Below are 23,733 nucleotides of genomic sequence, written 5' to 3' on the forward strand. Positions count from 1 at the left end.
GGAGTGCCCCAGATATACTGGCATGTTATTGAGGGTGCAGATCACAGACAATAGTCAGAGTGTTAATGCTAATAGAGTACTGATACAACACTGAAGGACCAATGAGTTTCACTTACAGGTTCTCGGCACTGAGTAACCTCACTATTACCGCTTCTCATGCATTTACAAAAAATTGAACATTTTGATACCTCACCATTCACAGTTGGTCGACATAAATTCTGCTTAACCAATTGACAGTAGGTGCGCCAGTATAAAAATTGACATCTTTTGAAGGAAATTCTACATATTTAGAAAATAATAATTCTACAAAAGTTCAGAATTGAAAGTTCGAAGTAAACTTATGATCTAAGTACATGTATGTCACCATATACTATCCATAAGAGATTCATTTTCATGTGTACATTCGCAGTAAATCCTCATGCAGGATTCCCTAAAGGTTAATTTGCAGGTTGAGTTGGTAGTAAGGAAGCATTCATTTCAGGAAGACTAGAATACAAAAGAAAGGATGTTATGCTGAGGCTCTATAAAGCATTGGTCAGACCACACTTGGGGTATTGAGAGCAGTTCTGGGCCCCTTATCGAAGAAAAGATGTGCTGGCATTGGAGAGGGTCCAGAGGAGGTTCACAAGAATGATCCCTGGACTGAAAGGGTTAACACATGAGGAGTGTTTGGTGGCTCTGTACTCAGTAGAGTTTAGAAGAATGAGGTGGGATCTCATTGTAAACTATCGAATATAGAAAGCCCAAGACAGAATGGATGTGGAGAGGATGTTTCCTCTATTGGGGCAGTCTAGGACCAGAGGGCACAACCTCAGAAGTGAGGGATGTCCATTTAGAACAGAGATAAGAAAAAAATTCTTTGGTGACAGGGTGGGGAATCTGTGGAATTCATTGACACAGATGGCTATGCAGGCCAAATCATTAGATATATTTAAGATGGAGGTTGATAAATTCTTGATAAATCCAGGCATCAAAGGTTATGGGGAGAAAGCAGGAGAATGGGGTTGAGAGGAATAATAAATCAGCTGTGATGGAACAGCAGACCAGACCCAATGGGCTGAATAGTCTTATTCTACTCCTATGTCTCTTATGGATTACCCAGGAGAAGGCTGCAGACCACTCTATCCCACATCTGTAAATCTGTTTTAAGATGGGCAGGGCTTTACCTGTGATGGACTGAGCTGTGTCCACTACTTTTTGCAGCTTTTTTTTCCATTCTGGGGTGTTGATGTTCCCATACTAGACCGTGACGCCACCATTCAATATGCCTTCCACTATACATCTATAGAAGTTTGTCAAAGATTTAGATGACATGTTGGATCTGCGCAAACCTCCAAAGACATAGAGGCACTGCTATACCTTCCTTGTAACAGCAGTTACAGTACATGCTGGACCCAGGATAGATCCTCAGAACTGATAACACCTAGGAAACTAGAGTTTCTGACTCTCTCCACCTCTGATCCTCTGATGAGGTCTGGCTCATGGACCTCCGACATCCTCCTCCTGCAGTCAACAATCAGCTCTTTGGTCTTGCTGATACTCAGTGACAGGCTGTTGTTGAGGTGCCATTCAGCCAGGTTTTCAATCATCCTCCTGTATGCTGATTCATCACCACCACTGATTCGCCCAATTGTAGTGGTGTCATCAGCAACCTTAAATATGGCTTTGGAGCTGTATTTAGCCACACAGTCATCAGTATAAAGTGAGTAGAGCAATCAACGAACATATTAAGTAACATAAAGTTAATTGTACTTTTGCCCCCATAAATGTTGTTTGCCCTGTTGAGTTCTTCTAGCAGTTTGGTTTTTGCTTAGCATTTTAGCAAAGAATTATATTGCTGTTTTCCCTCACTAAGTGGACTTGCAATGAAAGACTTCACAGCTAAATTCTGTTACCCTTTGTCTTGTGGACCAATTGATTCCCACTGAGCTTCAATTCACTGGGCACCAACAACACTTGGTACCTCATTGAAAGTTATTTTACATGATGTAGGATTTAAAAAACTCACTCCAGCAAGATTAGTCAAGGACACCCATTATTCAGCATCTGCACCTTGGTATTTAAATACTTCTTTCCAAGCAGGTGAGAAACTGTTTTGTAAGGCAGTCCCTAATGTGTTTATGATGCTCATATCAAAGACTGAACAGTTTGTTAATAACTGGGGAAATATCAAGAAACAAGCCATGTATATTAAAAGAAGTGTTGGAAGCAGACACAATTCTCTTTTGGTTTATTGGAGAGAATCCTGAATTTAGCCAGGTTTTGGTTGGATAATACTCAAGTTAGTTGCACATCTGTCTAGACTTCACATAAATCTTAATTTTGTTAAAGTTCCCTAAGAACCAGAACAGTACCAGAGGGACATCAGGGAATGCTGTGTACTTTTCTTCAAGGAAACATGGCTATCCGTCGTCATTTCAGATGAAGTGCTGAAGCCCAATGGCTTTGTCATTCACAGTAAAGACAGGTCAGATGAGTCATTTAAAGATGGAAGAGGGGGAGTATGTTTCATGATTAGCTCATCGTGGTGCACTGGCATTATGGTTCTGTTTCAGTCCTGCTCACCTGACCTGGAACATCTGGCGGTCAAATGTCATCCTTTTATTGGCCAAGGGAGTTTTCTGCCATCATTCTCATAGTGGTGTCCATTTAACCTCAATCAAACATCAAACAGGCACTGAAGGAGGTTAGCATCATGGTTAGTAATCAGGAAACAGTGTATCTGAATGCCTTCCTTAAGATTGTTGGGAACTTCAACCAAACCACTTGAAGAAGACAACAACTACTACCAACATATTACCTGTGGAACCAGAGCAGCTAACACACATGACCACCGTTATACCGGCATAAAGAGCCCTTGCTGTGCCATCCTACACTTGCACTTTAGAAAGTCCAATCACCTGGCTGTACTTCTACTCCTAGCATATAGGCAGAGACTAAAGACTGCAGTAGCAGTGTTAAGGAAGAAGAATGTATGGTTAAGGGAGGCGGAAGAGCTTTAACAGGACTGCTTTGAGTTAGTAGACTGGAAAATATTCAGGGATTCATCTTTGTATCTGAATGAATACACCACAGTTGTCACCAACTTCGTCAAGACCTGCCTGGATGAATGTGTGCCCTTGAGAACATACCAGACACACCCAAACAAAACCCGTAGATGAACCATAATACTGATAGTCTGCTGAGGTCTAGATCTGTGGCATTCAAGACCAGTAATCCATAACAATAAAAGATATCCAGGTATGACCTACAGACGGCCACTTTAAGAGCAAAAACACAATTCTGACTGAAGTTAGAAACTGAATTAACATGTGCCAGGTTTAGCAGGGTTTGCAGGCTATTACTTCCTACAAGGTGAAACCTAACATCAGAATGGCCACAATACATCACTCCCAGATGAGATGCTTTGAAAGGGAGAATAAAACTACACCTGTGCAAATCCCTGCAGCGTCTAGTGACCCTGTGATCTCTGCCTCAGAAGCCTGATTCTGATTCAGAATTAGTTCTTCCTTCAGATGGAGTTATCTATTCCCTTTGAGATTGATGTATCTTAATCTAGAAAATGCTCACGGACTTTCAGAAAGCTTGCTGGTGAGCTGATGAGAATTCTGTGCAGATTTTTCAGGAAGCATTGGATAAATTCCAAGAGCAACCCAAGAGTCAGTTCTTGAAACCAGGGCAGGAGCGGGTGGCTTGAACGTCCCCCGGTGGTTTGCATACCTGAAAAATAAAAACAGTTTACAAGCATAGCCAACTAGCTGATGCATTTTCAGCTTTAGATCTCAGATGTTGGTGTCCTCATCTATATTCACACCACCAGCAAAAGTCCAAAGGAAAATCTGATCTTTGTTTGTCACAAGTGCAATGCCATTATATAACTACAACCACAAGTAAACAAAGCATTTTTTAAAACACTTGGGAATTTAATATAGTCGCAAGCAGCTAAAGTGCTTGAAATTAAATTCTGAAGCCTAATTTACACTTCCTCAGGCTACAGACAATATTGTTTCCAACTCAATATTACCTCCCTTTCCACTTCACTCGCCTTTTCTGTACTTAATTGCTAACTATATTAAATGCTGTTATTGATCTGTTTGATAGAATAATGACTGCAGAAATTAACACATATAGTGCATCCCAATAAGTCTGATTCCAAGTGCCATTCTCCTAATGCAGAGGGCTATGGACATGATATCAACAATAAAATAATATTTTATTAAGATTATTAAGATGCCCTCTTCGCATTGTTATCATAAGGAAGGAGGTACAGAAGCCTGAAGGCACACACTCAACAATTCTGGAACAGCTTCTTCCCCTCTGCCATCCGATTCCTAGATGGACATTGAACCTGTGAACCCCACTTCACTACTTTTTTAAAAATTTAAATTAACTATTTAATATGTATATATATATATATATGTATATATATGTATATGTATATATATATATATATGTATATATATGTATATGTATATATATATATATACACACACACATATATTTTGCATTTCAGTTTTTTTCTATATTTATCATGTATTGCATTGTACTGCTGTTGAAAAGTTCATAAATTTCACAACAGTTGACGGTGATACTAAACTTGATCCTGATTCTGATTATAACTATGATACTTGATACCTAATGGCATGAATATAGATTGCTCCTTCTGGAAAACATTTTTTCTCTTCCTGTCCCCTTGTCTTTTATTCCCCACGCTGGTCTCTTACCTTTTCTCACCTGCTTATCACCTTCCTTTGAGCCCCCCCCCCCCACCCATTCTCCTGTGGTCCACTCTCCTCTCCTAGCAGATCCCTTCCACTTTATCATCCCTACCCACCTGGCTTCACCTTCTAGCTACCTCCCTTCCCCTCCTCCGCCTTTTTTATTCTGGCATCTTTCTCCCTTCCTTTCCAGTCCTGAGAAGGGTCTTGGCCAGAAACGTCGCCTGTTTATTCATTTCCAGAGATGCTGCCTGACCTGATGAGTTTCTCCAGTAGTATGTCTGTATTGCTTTTGTTAAGATTTTAGTTTCCATATGATACTTTGACAAACATCTTTAAATTATTATCCACAATCCCCTTTGTATTTAAATAGAAGTCTTGAGGTAACATCTGAATTGCAAAAGAAGATGGCACAAGCAAACACCACGACAAAGGGCGACATCCTTCAGACAGTTCACGAAACTACTTCTTTCACTTCTTTTATGTCTTCTTTTTGACAAACTTCCTGGAGTTCTTTGAGGATATAACGAGTACAGTGGATAGAGGGGTACAGGTGGACATTATTTACTTGGATTTCCAGAAGGCGTTCAATAAGGTGCCACATAAAAGACAATAAAACACATAAGATGGATGCATAGAGTTGGGGATGATGTATCAGCATTGATACAGGACTGGTTAACTAGTAAAAAGATGAGAGCTGGGATACATGGGTGTTACTCTGGTTGGCAATCAGTGGTGAGCAGTGTGCCACAGGGGTCAGTGCTGGGCCTGCAACTGTTCACGACATTCATTAACAATTTGGAAGAGGGGACCGAGTGTAGTGTATCTAAGTTTTCACTGATGATACTGTAAGGGGGTTTTGCCTTTTATGTTACTGCGGAGGCTAATTAAAACGGCTTCTTTGTTATGTTATAATCGGGAATGCTTCTTTGTTATGTTAACCGCTGAGAAAGCTTTGTGCTAGCAGCTTGTTAGGGGGTGATAAGAGGATGTTATGAATCAATTGGGATAGTTGTTATGTTTTTGGTGTATTTGAAGATACTGTATGCGCGGGGTTTTGGGGCAGAAGGCGGGAGAGCGGGACAGAGGATGGACCAGGTGCTGTGATGTCCGCTAACGGGGTCGGACCCCGAGAAGGGCGTTCGGCGAGGAGACGGAGACAGACTCGTGTGGAGCGTCTGGTCGACCACCGTTGTTGGTCCCAGGCGGCCGGTCGAGGTGGTCTGAGGGGTTGCAGGGTGAAGAAGGGTCCTGAGCTCCAACTATTTGTGCACGAAGAGACCGAACTTTGATAAGTGTGGCGTCTTTTATTTTCCTTTTATATTTTATTCTCTATTAATTACATAGTTCCAGTAATATCTATAAACTGTAAATCATTTAATTGTATCTGGTGTATTGTCTGTTATTTGGGCGGGGTGGGGTACATCCACACAAACTATTACTTAGTTCGGCGGGGCCGAGGGCTGTTTCCCTAGACAATAGCGAGCCGAGCGACCCTGAGGCTGGCCGGGGCGGGGGCTACAATACTAAGTTGAGTGGAAGATCAAATTGTGCAGAAGATACAGAGAGTCTACAGAGAGATATTGATAGGTTAAGTGAGTGGGCAAGGGTCTGGCAGATGGAGTACAATGTTGGTAAATGTGAGGTCATCCACTTTGGAAGGAAAAATGAAAGAGCAGATTATTATTTAAGTGGTAAAAAAATTGCAGCATGCTGCTGTACAGAGGGACTTGGGAGCGTTAATGCAGGAATCACAAAAGGTTGGTTTGTAAGTGCAGCAGGCTATCAAGAAGGCAAACAGAATGTTGGCCTTCATTGCTAGAGGGATTGAATTTATGAGTAGGGAGGTTATGCTGCAACTGTATAGGGTACTGGTGAGGTCACATCTGGAGTACTGTGTGCAGTTCTTGTCTCCTTACTTGAGGAATGATATACTGGCTTTGGAGGCAAAGCAGAGGAGGTACACCAGATTGATTCCAGAGATGAGCGGATTAGACTATGAGGAGAGATTGAGTCACTTGGGACTGTATTCGCAGGAATTCAGAAGAATGAATCTTATAGAAACATATAGCATTGTGAAAGGGATAGATAAGATAGAGGCAGGAAAGTTGCAGGTGAGACTAGAACTGGGAGACATAGACTCAAGATTTGGAGGAGTAGAGTTAGGATAGAGATGAGGAGGAACTGCTTTTCCCAGAGAGTGGTGAATCCGTGGCATTCTCTGCCCAATGAAGCAGTGGAGGCTACCTCAGTAAATATATTTAAGACAAGGTTGGATAGATTTTTGCATAGTAGGGGAATTAAGGGTGATAGGGAAAAGGCAGGTAGGTGGAGATGAGTCCATGGCCAGATCAGCCATGGTCTTATTGAATGGCGGAACAGGCTTAACAGGCCAGATGGCCTACTCCTGCTCCTATTTCTTATGTTCTTTTTCTTTCAAATATGATTCTGCTGCTGTTGAATTCTGTGATTTATATTTAGGTGGTGTGTTTTCAGGCCAATTGAGCAATCTGGTGCTTTGTTGCCTCTGAGAGGATCCCATAAGGCTGCAAGTGAAGTGTATGGCCTCGAGGCCAAGGAACCCGGATACGGGGTGCGAGCCCGTGAACGAGCCTGTTTCTCATTGGTCGCACCGGTTAGGGTGACAAAGTGAGTGTGGAAGGTGAGCAGGTGTTCACCGCTGTCTACCAGCTGCTCCTTCTCCACTGCCACAAGGTGTCTGCATGTGACAGCCTCGCTCTCCCTCTCACTTGCTCTCAAAGGAAGGTCCCTGTGTTCGAATGGTCTCTGTCTCTCCCTAGCTGCTGTTGGAGGAATGTGCCAGAGTTCTGGGTCCTGAGCAAGGTTTAATTGATGTGGTTTGTGGATTGAACTCTCTGGTTCTCTTTATGATGTGTTTCTAGTCACTTCACTTTTTGTTGCTATTTTGGATAATTATGATCGGAGTGGCCTGCAGATAATGAACTGAGCTGATCTGAAAATGACTGGACTCTTTTGAAGTTTTGAGTTACATTCTGCATTTCTCACTCCTTAATTTTGTTGCCATTTACGTGATTTGTTTCATTTTGTGCGCGGAGATGTTTTTCTTTGAACAGGTTCCGTGGTTGTCTTTGTTTGGCAGCTGTAACAGGAAGATGAATCTCAGGGTTGTATACTGCATACGTACTTTGATAATAAATGTACTTTGAATCTTGAATATTAACTTAGCCAAATATAAGGAAGCAAAGGCCAGTAACCATAGACAGCAGCAAACAACATAACCATGGGGATTAAATGCAGCATTGCAAATTAGTGGTGTTCACAAATCCAGGAAGGAACACAAATCCTGGGCTTCAGTATTGGCTCTTGGAAACTGTTCTTCACAATACTTATTGTAGAGTACTGTGCAAAAGCTTCAAGCATCCTAGCTATATATGTTCCTAAGACGTTTGCACAGTTCTGTATTTATCAACAAGGAGAGGAGAGTGAGTTTCTAAATCTGGTGGGAGCAACGAATGTTGGGATTTGCAAGGGTGGAGCACCGTGGAAGGGGTGTGGGACAGGTGGCAGGGAAGGAACCCAGGGGTGGCAGGGGGGTGGTGGTGTTGACACAGGTGCAGTCACACCCAGTCCTGAGACACCAGGCAAGGTCAGTTGATTCCAAACAATTGGTTGATTGATCATTACAGATTGTCTCTCTGGTGCTTCCCACTCCCTTCCCTCTCCCATTCCCTTTCCCCATCCATGATTCCCCTCTCCCTGGCCTCTTCCCACTCTCAATCTATAATACAGATCTATATCAGAATTAGGTTTCTTATCACTCACATACTGTATGTCAGGAAATTTGTTTTGTTTGTGGCAGCAGTACAGTGTAATACATAAAATTACTACAGTACTGTACAAAAGGTCTCAGGCACTCCAGCTATATATATGTGACTCAGACTCTTGCACAGCTCTGTACATTAAATGATTAAGAGAAACCAAGAAGAAATTTCTTTATGCTGTGGATGGTAGAATGTGGGGATCACAAGATACGAATTTGATCTGCTTCTTGGAAAATCAAATACACAATATGGGAAAAAGAAAATGAATGACATGTGAATTGAGTTAGATGGAGTAAGATGGGAAGAGACTGGAAGAAAGTATCAACTATGGCGTGGAACACACAAGGTTGAATGGCCTGTTTCCACTCTGTAAATTCAATGAAACAGTATGTGATTGCAAAGATAAAAGTATGAAATTGAATCAGGAATAATGCCTGTTCTAAAAAATAATGTCTTGATCTACAACACTCAGTAGCAGATAGAAGAATTGTATGTTTAAGTAAATATTTGGATCTGTGGAGTATAATATCATCAGAGGATGATAAATTGGTGGGATTTTATTAAGCAAATAAATACTAAGAAAAGTAACCCGCATGACTATTTCAGAATGAGTACATAACATTAATTAAATAAAAATCCAATAGTGAATGCCATGTGAATTGAGTTGAATGGAATAATAAATGCCATCGCTTATTCTCTCTCGTATTTTTCTTACCTTACTCCATCCTACTTCAATGTCTTATATGAAAATTTGTACAAAGATTAGTGGAGATGGCCCACTCCATCACAGGTAATCACAGCATCATCACAGGGGAGCAGTATTCGTCATCTGGGACACCCACAACACAGGACATGCTCTTTTCTCACAGCTGCCATCAGGAAGAAGGTACAGGAGCCCCAGGAACAGCTATTATCCCTCAACCATCAGGCTCTTGAACGAAAGGGGATAGTTTCTCTCAACTTCACTTCACTTCCCATTATTGTAATGGTCCCACAATCTATGGACTCTTTCCAGGACTCTTCATCTCATGTTCTCGATATTTATTGCTTATTTATTTATTTTTATTATTTCTTTCTTTTTGCACTTGCACAATTTGTCATCTTTTACACACTTGTGGAAGGCCCAAATTGGTTTGGTCTTTCACTAATTCTATTATGGTTACTATTATACCATGCATTTATTGAGTATGCCCACAAGAAAATGAATCTCAGGGTTGTATACGATAACATACAAGTACTTTGATAATAAATTTGAACTTTGAATTCGATTCGCAGTGAACTTTCAGTACGTACGATCAAACTTTTTTATCTGTCTACAGAACTAGTATGCATCGGTCCTTCAATGGTCACTCATGTTCTTAAAAGCCAATGGATACTCAGTGTAGTTGCAGCAAACATTTTCAACAAATTCACCTGTTTTGTGGTCCCTTGAGACAACGGAGTTTGACAGATTTAAATCTAGCAACTTTAAAGACAGCTTTCAGAGATGGCAAATGTTCCAAGTTCTTCTTAATAAGCAGTCATCACGTGATGGCTGGGAGATTTGCTTGAGGCTGTTATATTTCTTCTATTTGAATGTACCGTGGGTTAACAGTAGAGAATCATATTCTGGAAGAATTAGAGAATTTTTATTTACAGCTATATACAGACACGTCTTAATCACGACATGTGCTGGAACATACTGGCAAGCCCCGCGCATGCTCAGTGCTGTCCAATCATGTACTGGCACATCATTGCAGGTGATAGCACCACATCTTCCTTTCCTTAAAAGAAAAACAATTAGCAACATTAATCAAAGCAAATACACAATTCAACAAGTCTCTATCAGTCTCTTTGTGGGTTTACAAATACGAGTAGAGTTTGTAAGTGGTACACACAGTTCTTGTGTTTCCTTGTTATTATTTACATGTTTTGTCTTGTCTTCATCAGTTAACTGAATCTCTGAAGAATCACATCTTTTCTTCATCTAATTCATACATTGACTGTGTACTCTTTTTTATGCTGAGACTTCATCAGTTCAATAACTTCAATAAAACTGCTCAATTCCATTACTTGTGCTTTCACTTCTTCCTTATACTGTGCCCACTGTGAGCGTTCTTGCTCTAGACGGTGATTAGACTGAATCTCATATTCTCACAGTGTCTATTTCATTATCGCTTGCATTGAAGCAATCTCTTCCTGCCATTGCTTTTTCACATCATCAATTGCCTCCTGTTTGGTCGTCTCAAACACTGCAGCTGCTGCTTTTATATTCCCCATGACAGCATTTTCATAAAGCACATCTATATAAAATTCCTCACGTTCATCTTCAATCACTGCATTTACTCGTTTCATTTTATTTTCCTTCTTTCTACTTCTACAATAGCATGAAAAAGGATTAATCTTACTACAGTTGTAGCAAAGTTGCCATATGCGAAACACGCTGATTTGGACGGTGTTCCCGTGCACAGCGATCACATGACTTTTTTTTCAAATGCCTTCTTGCTCTCCGTCGGTTTTGTCAACGTATTATTATATTTCTTGATATATTCGCTCTTTTTACAGCGTTTACATTGCAGTTTTCGACAAAAAGCTCTTCAGCCTGCGACATTACAGTCTCAGAAGCTTTGCAGAGCGCGAAAGCTTTTTCAATATTTAAATCTTGCTCACGCAAAAGCCTTTCTCTTAGAGCATTATTCCAAATGCCACAAACTATTCTATCTTTAATTAGAGAGTCTGTGAGCAATCCAAACTTGCATGCTCTACTGTGCTTTCTTAACTCTGTAACATACTGATCAACTATTTCAGCAGCCTTTTACGCATGTGAAGAATTTATATCGTTCATACATTAAGTTCCGCTTAGGTATACAAAATACTTCAAATCTGTCCATTATCGACTTTAAATTGAAATTATCTCCATCTTCGAAGACAAAATTATTATATACTTCTACTGCTTCATTTCTGATTATATGGAGCAAAAGCACAGCTTTGTTTTTTTCTGATTTCTCTTCATAATTGATCGCGGATAAGTACAGCTTAAACTGTTGCTTGAAGATCCTCCAATTCTCCGCTACATTCCCAGTCAGCTGAAGTTTTGGTGGGGTTACGTTCCATATTAGTTCAAACTTTTTTCTTCTTTTTTTCAATTATTTTTGATTCTCGATTCTCCCATATTATTCTTCCAGAAACACTTCTGACACCATGTTATATTTCTTCTATTTGAATGTACCGTGGGTTAACAGTAAAGAATCATATTCTGGAAAAATTAGAGAACTTTTATCTACAGCTATATACAAACACGTCTTAATGACGCGCATGTTCAGTGCTGTCCAATCATGTACTGCCACATCATTGCACATGATATCACCACAGAGGCAGCGTCCTGCCTTTTAGCCTTAGGAACGCAATCTGTCTCTTGGTTTCAGCTTGCAGATAATTGTGAGTGTTTGTTCTGTTGATGAGCAAGAGAGAGCGGGAAAACCAGAAAGAGGCTATTTCAACACTCATATTACCAGGAAATTAAAAGCAGAGTATCCATATCACACAGCCAGTTAATAGGCATCACGACAAGTGCTTGAACAAAAACATTAATGGCCTGGATCTTTCTGTCATGCACTTCCTTGTGCTCAGTCCCTGTGGTCACCATGTATCCAAATTTACCACACTGATGTCAAAAAAGGGCAATTCCGGTTTCCATAAGGTATTAACCACTTCTTTTCACTTGCAGCTTTCTTGACTTGTTACCTGACTTGGAAACAGCAGGGAAAAGTTTAGACTGTGGTTGCAATGTTACAAGGATAGTTTGTGGTTAGAGATTGATAAAAATAATCTCAGAAACAATCATAATAAATTTATTAAAGTGAACCCAGGTTATAAAGTATGGTATAAATGCAATCATTTACAGTTCAAGTTCAAAAATGCACAACAATATGAGGTACTCCGAGGCTAACCCAATAGATGTTGTTGACAACTCCTCTTTAACTCTGACAGATTCTATTAGATATGAACCTGGCAAGTTTTCAAGATTTTTACTGTTGTGCAGCCAGAAATGACCCTTACGGATTCTGGCATTAGTAAATTCTGAGATTTTACCTTTGATGCTGCAGACAAGATCACTGAAGACAGAGTACTCTGCTTTCAACCTTTCTCAAAAATAACTAAGTAATAATTAATCTTCTACTCATCAAGAAACTTCCAATTGTTCAAAACTCAGAGCAAAAACTGACTTGATACTTATAAGGTAAACGAGGAATCATTTGTAGAAGTCTTAAAACATAGAACATAGAAATCTAGTGTACAGTACAGGCCCTTTGGCCCACAATGTTGTGCCAACCATGTGACCTACTCTAGAAACTGCCTACTCTAGAAACTACCCTACCGCATAGACCTCTAATTTTCTAAGCTCCATGTTCCTAACTAAGAATCTCTTAAAAGACCTTATTGTATCCGCCTCCACCACCGTCGCCGGCAGTGCATTCCCCGGACTCAGCACTCTCTGTGTGATGTCTTGTGATGAAATGAACATAATCAGGAGTTGCAAAGCCAGAATCTCAGCTGAACAAACTTTAACATTTCTATCAAATTTACAACTCTGTGCCCATGTCATAAAATTCTGGCATGAACTTCTGGGCCTCATTTGACCTGTACTGTTAATCCCTCACAAAGGAGATATAAAATCAGAAAATGTGGATAGAGATTGGTGGGGGCTGGTATTTATAAGATCTTTTAGGTTGAAAGCGGAATGATTGCAATAGGGTTTCAGACTTCTCACGGGTCCCCTGCTTTACCAACACAAAATTAACACTTGCTTTACAAGGCCATTTCCATCCTCTGATGTGCAAGTCCAGTAATCAACAAGTCTTTGTGAAGGCTCTCAATCTGGACAATGTGAGTTTCCTTGCCGTCTTAAGGTTCAAAGCTTCTTTTGATATCTGAGAATGCATACAGTATACAACCTGAAATTCATGCTCTTCACAGACATCCACAAAACATGAAACCCCATAAAATGAATGAAAGAAACATTGAAGCCCCAAAGCCACCCCCATCCCTTTGCACAAGCAGCGGCAGAAGCATTGACCCCCCCTCCCCAACTTGCATTAGCAGAAGCACTGACTGACCACTCCCCCCCACCCCTCCACCACGCAAGCAACAGCTGCAATCTCCCAAATAGACCTTGATCCAGAGTCCATCAAAACTATTGTCCATAACCCAGCACTTTGGTCTCTCAGACAGGCTTTCTCTCTCTCTCCATTGAGGTAGAGAGAAGTCACTCCAGCAACGAGAGTGGAGACGAGCAACTCATTGTTCCGATGTTACAATCTTCCGCGTAGCGGACAGTTACAAACGGAATTTTTCACCTTTGCAATTTTACAGCTGCTGTGATTTAAAAAACAGAAGATGTTGTTCAAATGCTTCAAATATTAATACTTTACTACAAATACCCACCCAGAGCTATTACAAATTCTCTCCATCTCAGTGTTAATCAACACTAAAATACAAATTAATGTATTCAGTCTGAATTGTTCCTGTAAGAGTTTGCTTCATTAATAGACCTTGATTCACTCATACAGGACAATTAAACCTGTAAAAGCAAGGTAAATTGGTTAATAGCTTTCTTTCTGACAACATGTGCTTCCTGTTCAGAATCAGAATCAGGTTTAATATCATCGGCATACGTCATGAAATTTATGGTGGCACAATACATAATAATGGGGAAAAACTATGAATCTCAGTATATATGTGTGTGTGTGTGTGTGTGTGTGTATATATACACACACACACACATAATATAATAATAGTTACATTAAATAAGTAATGCAAACATAGAAATAAAAAAGTGGTGAAGTAGTTTTCATGGGTTCAATGTCCATGAAAAAAGGGGAAGAAGCTGAGTGTATGCCTTCAGGCTTCTGTACCTCCTTCCTGATGGTAGCAATGAGAACAAGGTGATGGGATCCTTAATGGTGGATGCTGCCTTTTTGAGACATCTCTCCTGGATACTGCGGTGGCGAGTGCCTATGATGGAGTTGCCTAAGTTTACAACTCTCAAAGGTTATTCCAAAGGAACAAGTTAATGGAGAGGATTGTTTCTAACCATTACAGAGTTTTCAATGCAGTTGATTTCTAAATGAATTGCTAGTCTTATGACACTGTAACCTTAGAAAAGCAGATGTTGGAACCTGCTCTGACGAGCCGTTCATTATGGAATGTGTATAGCTGCCAGCAGGGGGAGCTGTCTCACTGTGTACAGCTGAACAGAAGAGTTGGCTTCCAACTTCAAATCCTCGTCTTTCATCCATTTGTTCTTTATCAAGGTTCATGATTTGGATGTTTTTCAATGAGGTATTATTACTCTATGAATTAACAATTGTATCCAAACAATGGCAGCATTGGAGGCTTCACCTTAGATAAAGGCTTTACTGCACGTTTATAAAGAAAATGGTGTTTAATGGAAGCACTAATGAAATATACTGTAGCTCATTTTAGAAAACTGCAATAATTTCCTAAATTATAATGCCTTCTGTGACTTTAATCCTGAAGACTTCTGTTAATACCACCAAATAAATTAAACGTAGAAAAAGATGGTTTATTTAAAGAAATTGTAATCATTTTTTTCATGACACAGAAGTCCATTTTCCTTTTGAAGTCTGTTCTAGGAGAGAGAGTTTTCCCTTTGGACTTATTTCCCCAATTGCATCCACATTTCTGTGACTTTTTCCACCAGTTCTCTTGACATCCTCAAGGGGCAACTTACAGAAGCAGACTACCCTACCAGCTTGTCATTGGGAAGTTGGAAGGAAGCACTGCACCTAGAGGAACCCTACTTTGTCACAGAGAAAACGTGCAAACTTTACACAGACAGCACTAAAGGTCAAGAAAGAGCCCAGGTTGCTGAGACTGTGGGACATCTCCAGCAGTTGATAATCTCTGCGTCATCTGCCTTGCGCCTCACCTGTAAGGTGCCAGGTGCAATGGTGCAACACTGGACTGTCAGTCTGGACCATTGTGCTCATCACTTTAGAAGTGAGATTGAAGCTGTAACATCGGGGCAGAGATGAGAGGCCGATCAACTGAGTTAGGTTTCTTGCTTCCATTCAGTGAGTAGATAAATAAAGGCCGAAGCTTGGATTGGAGATGGACCAGATGCAGCCAGGAGCCTAATGGGTGCCAGTAACTAATCTACAAGACCTTGGTCTGCTGACCTCACATGTTTACTATTGGCGAACTACAGGAGCTCATAAACAACATGTCAGCCATGGAAATAGTATCAGTTCATTCACTGGCTGATGCAGGATCCAGGGCCTGGGAGTGGGGGAGACATGGAGTGGGGTCAATTGGCAAATTAGAGTGCAGGTGAAGGCTGGCCTTTTCCCATGAACTCAATTAAGGCAAGTAAAAAGAATTTTAAACAAAAGTTTCCTAGTACAAGTCTCCAGGAGACTCTGAAGACCACTGGTGTCAAATTTGACAGTCACATATTATTGACACATCCCTCTGTACCTAAACCTAAACATTATATTTATCCTTGTAAGCGGAACAAGCGCTAACATATTATTCTCCATAACTTCCGCCACCTCCAACGGGATCCCACCACTAAGCACATCTTCTCCCACCACCCCCCCGCTTTCCACAGGGATCGCTCCCTACGGGACTCCCTTGTTCATTCGTCCCCCCCATCCCTCCCCACTGATCTCCCTCCTGGCACTTATCCTTGTAAGCGGAACAAGTGCTACACATGCCCTTACACTTCCTCCCTTACCACCATTCAGGGCCCCAGACAGTCCTTCCAGGTGAGGCCACACTTCACCTGTGAGTCGGCTGGGGTGATATACTGGGTCCGGTGCTCCCGATGTGGCCTTCTATATATTGGTGAGACCCGATGCAGACTGGGAGACCATTTTGCTGAACACCTACGCTCTGTCTGCCAGAGAAAGCAGGATCTCCCAGTGGCCACACATTTTAATTCCACATCCCATTCCCATTCTGACATGTCTATCCACGGCCTCCTCTACTGTAAAGGTGAAGCCACACTCAGGTTGGAGGAAGAACACCTTATATTCTGTCTGGGTAGCCTCCAACCTGATGGCATGAACATCGACTTCTCTAACTTCCGCTAATGCCACACCTCCACCTCGTACCCCATCCGTTATTTATTTTTATACACACATTTTTTCTCTCACTCTCCTTTTTCTCCCTCTGTCCCTCTGACTATACCCCTTGCCCATCATCTGGGTTCCCCCCCCCATCTTTCTCCCTGGGCCTCCTGTCCCATGATCCTCTCATATCCCCTTTGCCAATCACCTGTCCAGCTCTTGGCTCCATCCCTCCCCCTCCTGTCTTCTACTATCATTTTGGATCTCCCCTCCCCCTCCCACTTTCAAATCTCTTACTAACTCTTCCTTCAGTTAGTCCTGACAAAGGGTCTCGGCCTGAAACGTCGACTGTACCTCTTCCTAGAGATGCTGCCTGGCCTGCTGCGTTCACCAGCAACTTTGATATGTGTTGCTTGAATTTCCAGCATCTGCAGAATTCCTGTTGTTTGCGTTTCTAAACATTATATTATCTGCTTCCAACATTAAGAGGCATTTGTTCCTCTTATCCCTGTAAATGGGTACAATTTGAATCTCCAGGCCACACTAACTGAATCATATCTTTACTAGAGATAGGATCAAATAAACATTCCTCCCAGAGAAAGGAAGTCAAAGGCTGAAGGCTGAAGGTGGGAAGGAAAGATTTAAAAGGTATCTGAGGGGCAACAATGCCCTTGAACAGAAATTCCTACAAAAAGTAGTAAATACAGACCTGTCCATCATGGGTAAAGCCCTCCCCACCATTGAGCACATCTACACGAAACATTGTCACAGGAAAGCAGCATCCATCATCAGGGACCCCCACCACCCAAGACATGCTTTCTTCTTGCTGCTGCCATCAGGAAGAAGGGACAGGAGTCTCAGGACTCACATAACCAGGTTCAGGAACGGTTATTACCCCTCAACCATCAGGCTCTTGAACCAAAGGGAATAACTTCACTGAACTTCACTTGTCCCATCACTGGAGTGTTCCCACAACCTATGGACTCATCTTCAACAACTCTTCATTTCATGTTCTCGATAGCTATTGTTTTTTGTTTTTTTTTTGTATTTCTTTTTACATGCTGGTTGAATGCCCAAATTAGTGTGGTCTTTCATTGATTCAATAAGTACATTTAATGTCAGAGAAATGTATACAATATACATCCTGAAATTCTTTTTCTTCACAAACATTCACGAAAACAGAGCAGTGCCCTGAGGAATGAATGACAGTTAAACGTTAGAACTCCAAAGCCCCCCCAAACTCCCCCTCCCACACACAAACAGCAACAAAGCTATGACCCCCCTCCCCACCAACAAAAAGCTTCAGCACCCCCCACGAGCACTCAAGTGTGCAGCAAAGCATCAATAAAGACACAAACTTGCAGTACCCCAAAGACTACTCATTCACCAAGTAATTCCACATACCACAGGCTCTCTCTCTCTCTCTAATAAGGGAAAAAGAGGTGTCCCCGTTTCACAGCGCAAGGGGAGACATAACAAAACAACTCACTGATTTATGGTGTTAAAAGTCTGTTGCATTGCTTTTTACGAGCTCTGTGCCCAAAGAACTCGGGTGTCTTGGCACACAGCCAGCAACCAGCTCGCTGCTCTCGATCTTCTGTGTACTCCCATGACACATCAGGCAATGGCACCGGCCTTCAATCCACCCGCCTCCAGGGCCACGAAAATCCAGCACTCTGAAGGCGCACTAGTCTTCCAGGCCGCATCCTTGGCATATCGAAAAGCGGCCAGTCATGAGACCCCGAGAGCAGGTCCCACTTCTGCAAAGAACCAAAGTCAGCATGTAACTCCAGGTCAGGGTCTTCAAAATAACCTTGAAAGGGAAAAAAAATAGATATCAAAGATAGAAATAGAGCTGGTTCTGAAGATGCCAGCAAAGGAGTCGCCGTTAGGTGCCATCATCCTCCTAAGCTCTATTATGGTTATTATTCTATTATGGAATTATTGAGTATGCCTGCAAGAAAATGAATTTCAGGGTTGTGTATGGTGACAGATATGCACTTTGTTAATAAATTTACTTTGAACTTCATCATGCAGAAGGAGGTGCACATATAGATGAACTGCCAGAGGCAGGCACAATAACAACATTTAAAAAAAGCAGTTGGACAGGATCATGGATGGCTGAGGTTTATAAGGATAAACAAAGATCAAACATGGACTAATGAGACTAGCTTAGGTGGGTTCCTTGGTTGCCATAGACAAGATGGATTGAAGGGCCTTTTTCCATGCTGTTTAACTCCACAACTATGATTCTAAACAAGTTTGCATTTCTTTTCTAAATGTGTTCACCAAGATGTCCAATGCATTAGTAACTGATAGGCTACTGAGAAAAATTGGACATGTAACCATCTTACCCTTTGGATTGAAACGATGTGTGGTTTATTGAAAGTCTTAGAAGAAACATGGCAAATGTTGACAGCAGAGATACAGCAATTTGACTCCAGTGCACTGTGCAGCTTATTGTTTGAATATGATCAAGTCTCCAAAAGCTAGAAAGTAATTGTGCTCTCTTTCAACAGAAATTACTATGAACACCAGTTATGTAGGAAATATTCAGCTGATTACCCTGGCAACATGCAGAACAAGCAAGTGATGAGTCTGAATACAAACCTCATTTGAAGCTAACTCTGTCATTTTCAAGTCCAATCTTTTCTCTTAGTTTTGCACAGCTTAACATGATATCAGATATAATGAAGCTCCTCTCAACCGTACTTATTAAAGGGTCATTAACTGGTGTTTTATTTCTTGTGGGAGGAGGGTAATAACAGGGCAGGCCAACATTTATTCTCAGTCCTTAAATATGGTGCAGTCCTCTGGTGAAGGAACTCCCTTTCTGTTGTTGGATGGGGAGTCCCTGGATTTAGATCAATCACTATCGCGATGTGTGACTTGATGGAGGTCAAGGGGCACTGGTGCTTCAATGTGTCGACTATTACTTTTGTACTTCTTGGTAGTAATGCCCCGAATGATGAGGGCAAGCATGCCGTATACCTTCTTTACCATCATAGTCTGTGAATCAGTGGAATGCACTGCCACAGGCAGCTTTGGAGGCCAAGTCATTAGGTATATTTAAGGCAAAGGTTGATAGATTCTAATTAGTCAGAGCATGAAGGGATAGGGGGAGAATGCAGGCGATTGGGGCTGAGAGGGAAAATGGATCAGCTATGATGAAATGACAGAGCAGACGTGATGGGTCAAATGGCCTAGTTCTTCTTCTATACCTTATAGTCTTATAACAATTTGCATTGCCTTTGTCAGGGAGCTATAATTTGCAAGCCAAAATTCCTCAGTATATCCGTTCTCCCAAGGATCCCGCCATTTACTTAAACTTATCTCTTGTACTCCCAAAGTGCAACACCTCACAGTTGTCCTGATTACGCACCAACTGCCATTTCTCCAGCCAAATTTTCACATGTCTATAACTCTACTAATGCTCTTGTTATCTGCAGACTTATTAATTGTACCCTGACATTTTCATCCGAATTATTAATATATATTTGTAAATGGCATAGGTCCCAGTACTGATCCTTGTGGAATACCACTGGGCACAGGTCTCCAGTTAACACCCCTCTACCATTACCCTCTGGCTTCCATGGAAAAGCTAATTTTGGATCCAATTTATCAACTCATTGTTGATTGCGTGCAATTTAATCTTCCACACTAACCTAACTTGAGGTACTTTGTTAATATTTTACTAAAGTCTGGCAGATCACACCCACTGCCCTACCCTCATAAATTATCTTTCTCACTTCCTTAAAAAACTCAATCAACTTTGAGAGACATATCCAGCTCTACATAAGGCCATGCTATTAAGCCCAAACAAGTCCATGCTCTTTCAAATTCAAGTAAATTTTGTCCCTAAGAATCTTCTCTAGTAATTTCTCTGACACTGATACAAAGCTCACCAGATTATAATTTCTTGTTTTTTCTCTCTGTTGTCCTTAAACAAAGGAGGAGCATTGGCTAATCTCCATTTTTCTAGCACCTTTCCTGTCATTAAAGAGAATGCAAAGACCCAACAATTTCCCCCCTTGCTTCCCTCAGTAAACTGGAATGGATCCCATCATATCCTGGGGACTTATCCACCTCAGTGATTTTTAAGACGGTCCTGCCCCTTTCTAAATATCGACAAACCCTAGAATATCAACAGAACCCACCCAATCTCACCATCATCCAAGTCCTTCTCTTGGGTAAACAGTCATACAAAATATTCATTTAGGACCATATCCATTTCCTCTGGCTCCACCCATATTTTCCCTCCTTTGTCCTTGAGTGGAGCGTACCCTGTCCCTAGCTAATATTTTGAGGCTAATTTGGATAGGTATTAAACTCTTTGGGATTCTCCTTAATCCAACTTCCCAAGGATATTCCATGGACACCTTATAGCTTTCCTAGCTCCTTATTGTGGTTCTTTCCTGTTTTATTTATATTCAAGGGTATTGACTGATCTCTAAACATTACACATACTTCCTTTTACCTTTTTGATAAAACTTGCTATATCTTTTGTCATTCTGAACCTTGCCATCCTTAACTTTGCTCCTCACAAGAAAATGCTGATTCTGAACTCGAATGAATTGGCCGTTAAAAGACTCCCACATGTCAGACATGGATTTACCTAAACAGTTGTCCCCAATCTACTTTCTCCAGTTCCTGTCTAATTCTTTTGTAATTAGCCTTCCTCCTGTTTAACCCTTACACCCAAGGACTATTTTAAAATTTAAAGAAATATGATCACTGTTCCCGAAAAGGTCTCCTGCTAAAACTTTGACATTCAGACAAACTCACTTTCCAATATAAAGTCTAGTATGGCCCCATCACTAGTTGGACTGTCTTCAGGTTATTTCAAGGAACCTTTCTCGATGCATCTGAGAAATTTTGCTCCATCTAAACCTTTGGCACTAAGGGAGTCCCAATCAATATCGGGGAAAGTTTAAATTGCCTAAAGTAACCCTGTTGCTTTCACATCTTTCCATGGTTTGCCTGCAAATCTGTTTCCCTAGCTCCAGTTTATTATTGAGAGACCCTGTCATAATGATTGCACATTTCTTATTCCTTATTTTACCCATTTTGCCTCACTGCATGAGCCTTGTATGATCAACTCTCTTAGGGGAGATCCTAAGAGGGGAGGCTCATTTCTACTTTCAACACGTTGGTAATAATGTGATAGAGCCCTTTGATTTGGCTAGATTGTCCAATCCGCAGATTGCCAATACTTACCTCTATTTAAAATGGAGAGGTGATCAAATCAAGGGAGTGCATTGCCATTTGCTGAGCCAACCCAGAATCAGCGCCAGTCCCTTCTCATAACACTGGGAGGATGAATCTTTCAAGTTGTAAGTCAGAAGATTGCCCATCCAGTTCAGACATAGTCCAATAGATTCTCAGCAGATAAAGCAAACTGAATGGCGAAGGGTCTCCAGGTAAATGGGATGGCAGACTTTTCCATGATATTGACTTCATTTGGGGATGGGGATGAAGGGAGGTGGGTGAGGGAATGCTAGCCTTTCTCTGGATCTCCAGTTCCATCTGGGACTCCTAGGACAGCAGTTTGGTGGAAAGGGTTAAGTGTTTTTGTTGAACATTGCCAATAGAATTATTTGCCTAAAATACCAAAGTTCAAAGTAAGTTTTATTATCAAAGTACATATATGTCACCATATACAACCCTGAGATTTATTTTTTGTGGGCATACTCAGCACATCTATAGAACAGTAACTATAAAGGATCAATAAAAGATCAACCAGAGTGCAGAAGACAACAAACCGTGCAAATGCAAATATGAATAAATAGCAATAAGTAACAAGAACAAGGTAAAGAGTCCTTAAAGTGAGATCATTAGCTGTGGGAACATCTCAATAGGAAGGCAAGTGAGTGTAGTTATCCCCTTTTGTTCAAGAGCCTGATGGTTGAGGGGTAATAACTGTTCTTGAACCTGGTGGTGCAAGTCCTGAGGCTTTTGTACCTTCTACCTGATGACAGCAGCGATAAAAGAGCAAGGCCTGGGCGGTGGGGATCTCTGATGATGGATGCTGCTTTCCTACAACAGTGTTTCATGTAGATAAGCTCAGTAGTTGGGAGGGCTTTACCCATGATGTACCAAACAAGTAAGAGTTAGGATAAACAATTATATGAAGAAAAACTCACCCTAATTTTAATTTTTTAAAGCATTATTCTATGTATTTTTCAAACCTTCTTGCATAACTGGCAACGATATTGGGTCAAACTGCTCAGCACCCTTTTTGACAATGAATGATGCAGACTTGAGGGCATTTTACCAACAAGAAGCGATAGAGATAAGAAAACTCACCTGGGGCTTCCATGTCTGTCACCCATAAAATTAAGGAAGTGACATCACCAGAGCGCGCAACAGCTTGTCACATGACCTTTCCAGGCACTGATAAATGTCAAATGGCAGAAACTACATCACCAACCAGCCCCAAAACATCAGGATAGTCAAAGAGAGATATCAGATCTAATGATCTCGGTCATTATCAAAAACAACCAAGTGCCATCCTGCTAAAATTAAAGAGACGTAAATGAGGTCTCTTTATAGTGGGTCATAACTCTGCTCAGATTATGGATCAGACAATGAAGGTAAAACAAATGCTGTGGCTCCACAGATTTATTAAGAAATCATATTCAGCTAATTATCAATAACTGCAGATAGATTTCATAAACAAAGTAGATTTCACTACCCAAGATATAGATCATGAGATTAAAGATAGACTAGTAATTCAAAATATTAATATTAATACTAATATTCAAAAAGCTTCAAATGATACCATAAACCATAATCTGAATCAACAGTTTCAACCATAGCTATTCAAGTAATGATGGATAAATGGTTTAGCATTCTACCCCACCCCTACCTAATGGAAATCACTTCAAGAAGAAAACATTCCAGTGCATAACAGAGTGAAAGGAATTAGACAATGAACTATTATTAAGTAATATTTAGTTTATAAATAGTTCAATAGCCATAAACGGAGTAACAGCCAAAATTCATTTTGATGTTCATGATTTGCATGTTTAATCAATGGAGGAATGGATGATATAATACAATGATTAATTGTCATTTCCTTTTACAATTTTAAATAAACATCAACATAAAATTTCTTTGCCACAAACTTGAAAAACCATT

At 40.9% G+C, this 23,733-nt stretch overlaps 1 long non-coding RNA gene across 2 annotated transcripts in view; it reads right to left on the reverse strand.

Annotated features, from left to right (window-relative positions):
- Positions 1-10,110: 10,110 nt before the first annotated feature.
- The window catches only part of LOC134359037 (uncharacterized), a 67,883-nt gene continuing 54,260 nt past the window's right edge, over positions 10,111-23,733 (reverse strand). Inside the window, exons 4-5 of one of the 2 annotated variants that reach the window (XR_010021007.1) lie at positions 18,083-18,353; positions 10,111-12,248 (exon numbers count right to left, since the gene is read on the reverse strand). This is a non-coding gene — a long non-coding RNA (uncharacterized LOC134359037). Of the gene's footprint in view, positions 12,249-18,082; positions 18,407-23,733 lie in introns of both variants that reach the window. The other variant, XR_010021006.1, reaches the window with a different exon arrangement.

Source organism: Mobula hypostoma, chromosome 19 (assembly GCF_963921235.1).
Source record: "Mobula hypostoma chromosome 19, sMobHyp1.1, whole genome shotgun sequence".
Taxonomy (NCBI): domain Eukaryota; kingdom Metazoa; phylum Chordata; class Chondrichthyes; order Myliobatiformes; family Myliobatidae; genus Mobula; species Mobula hypostoma.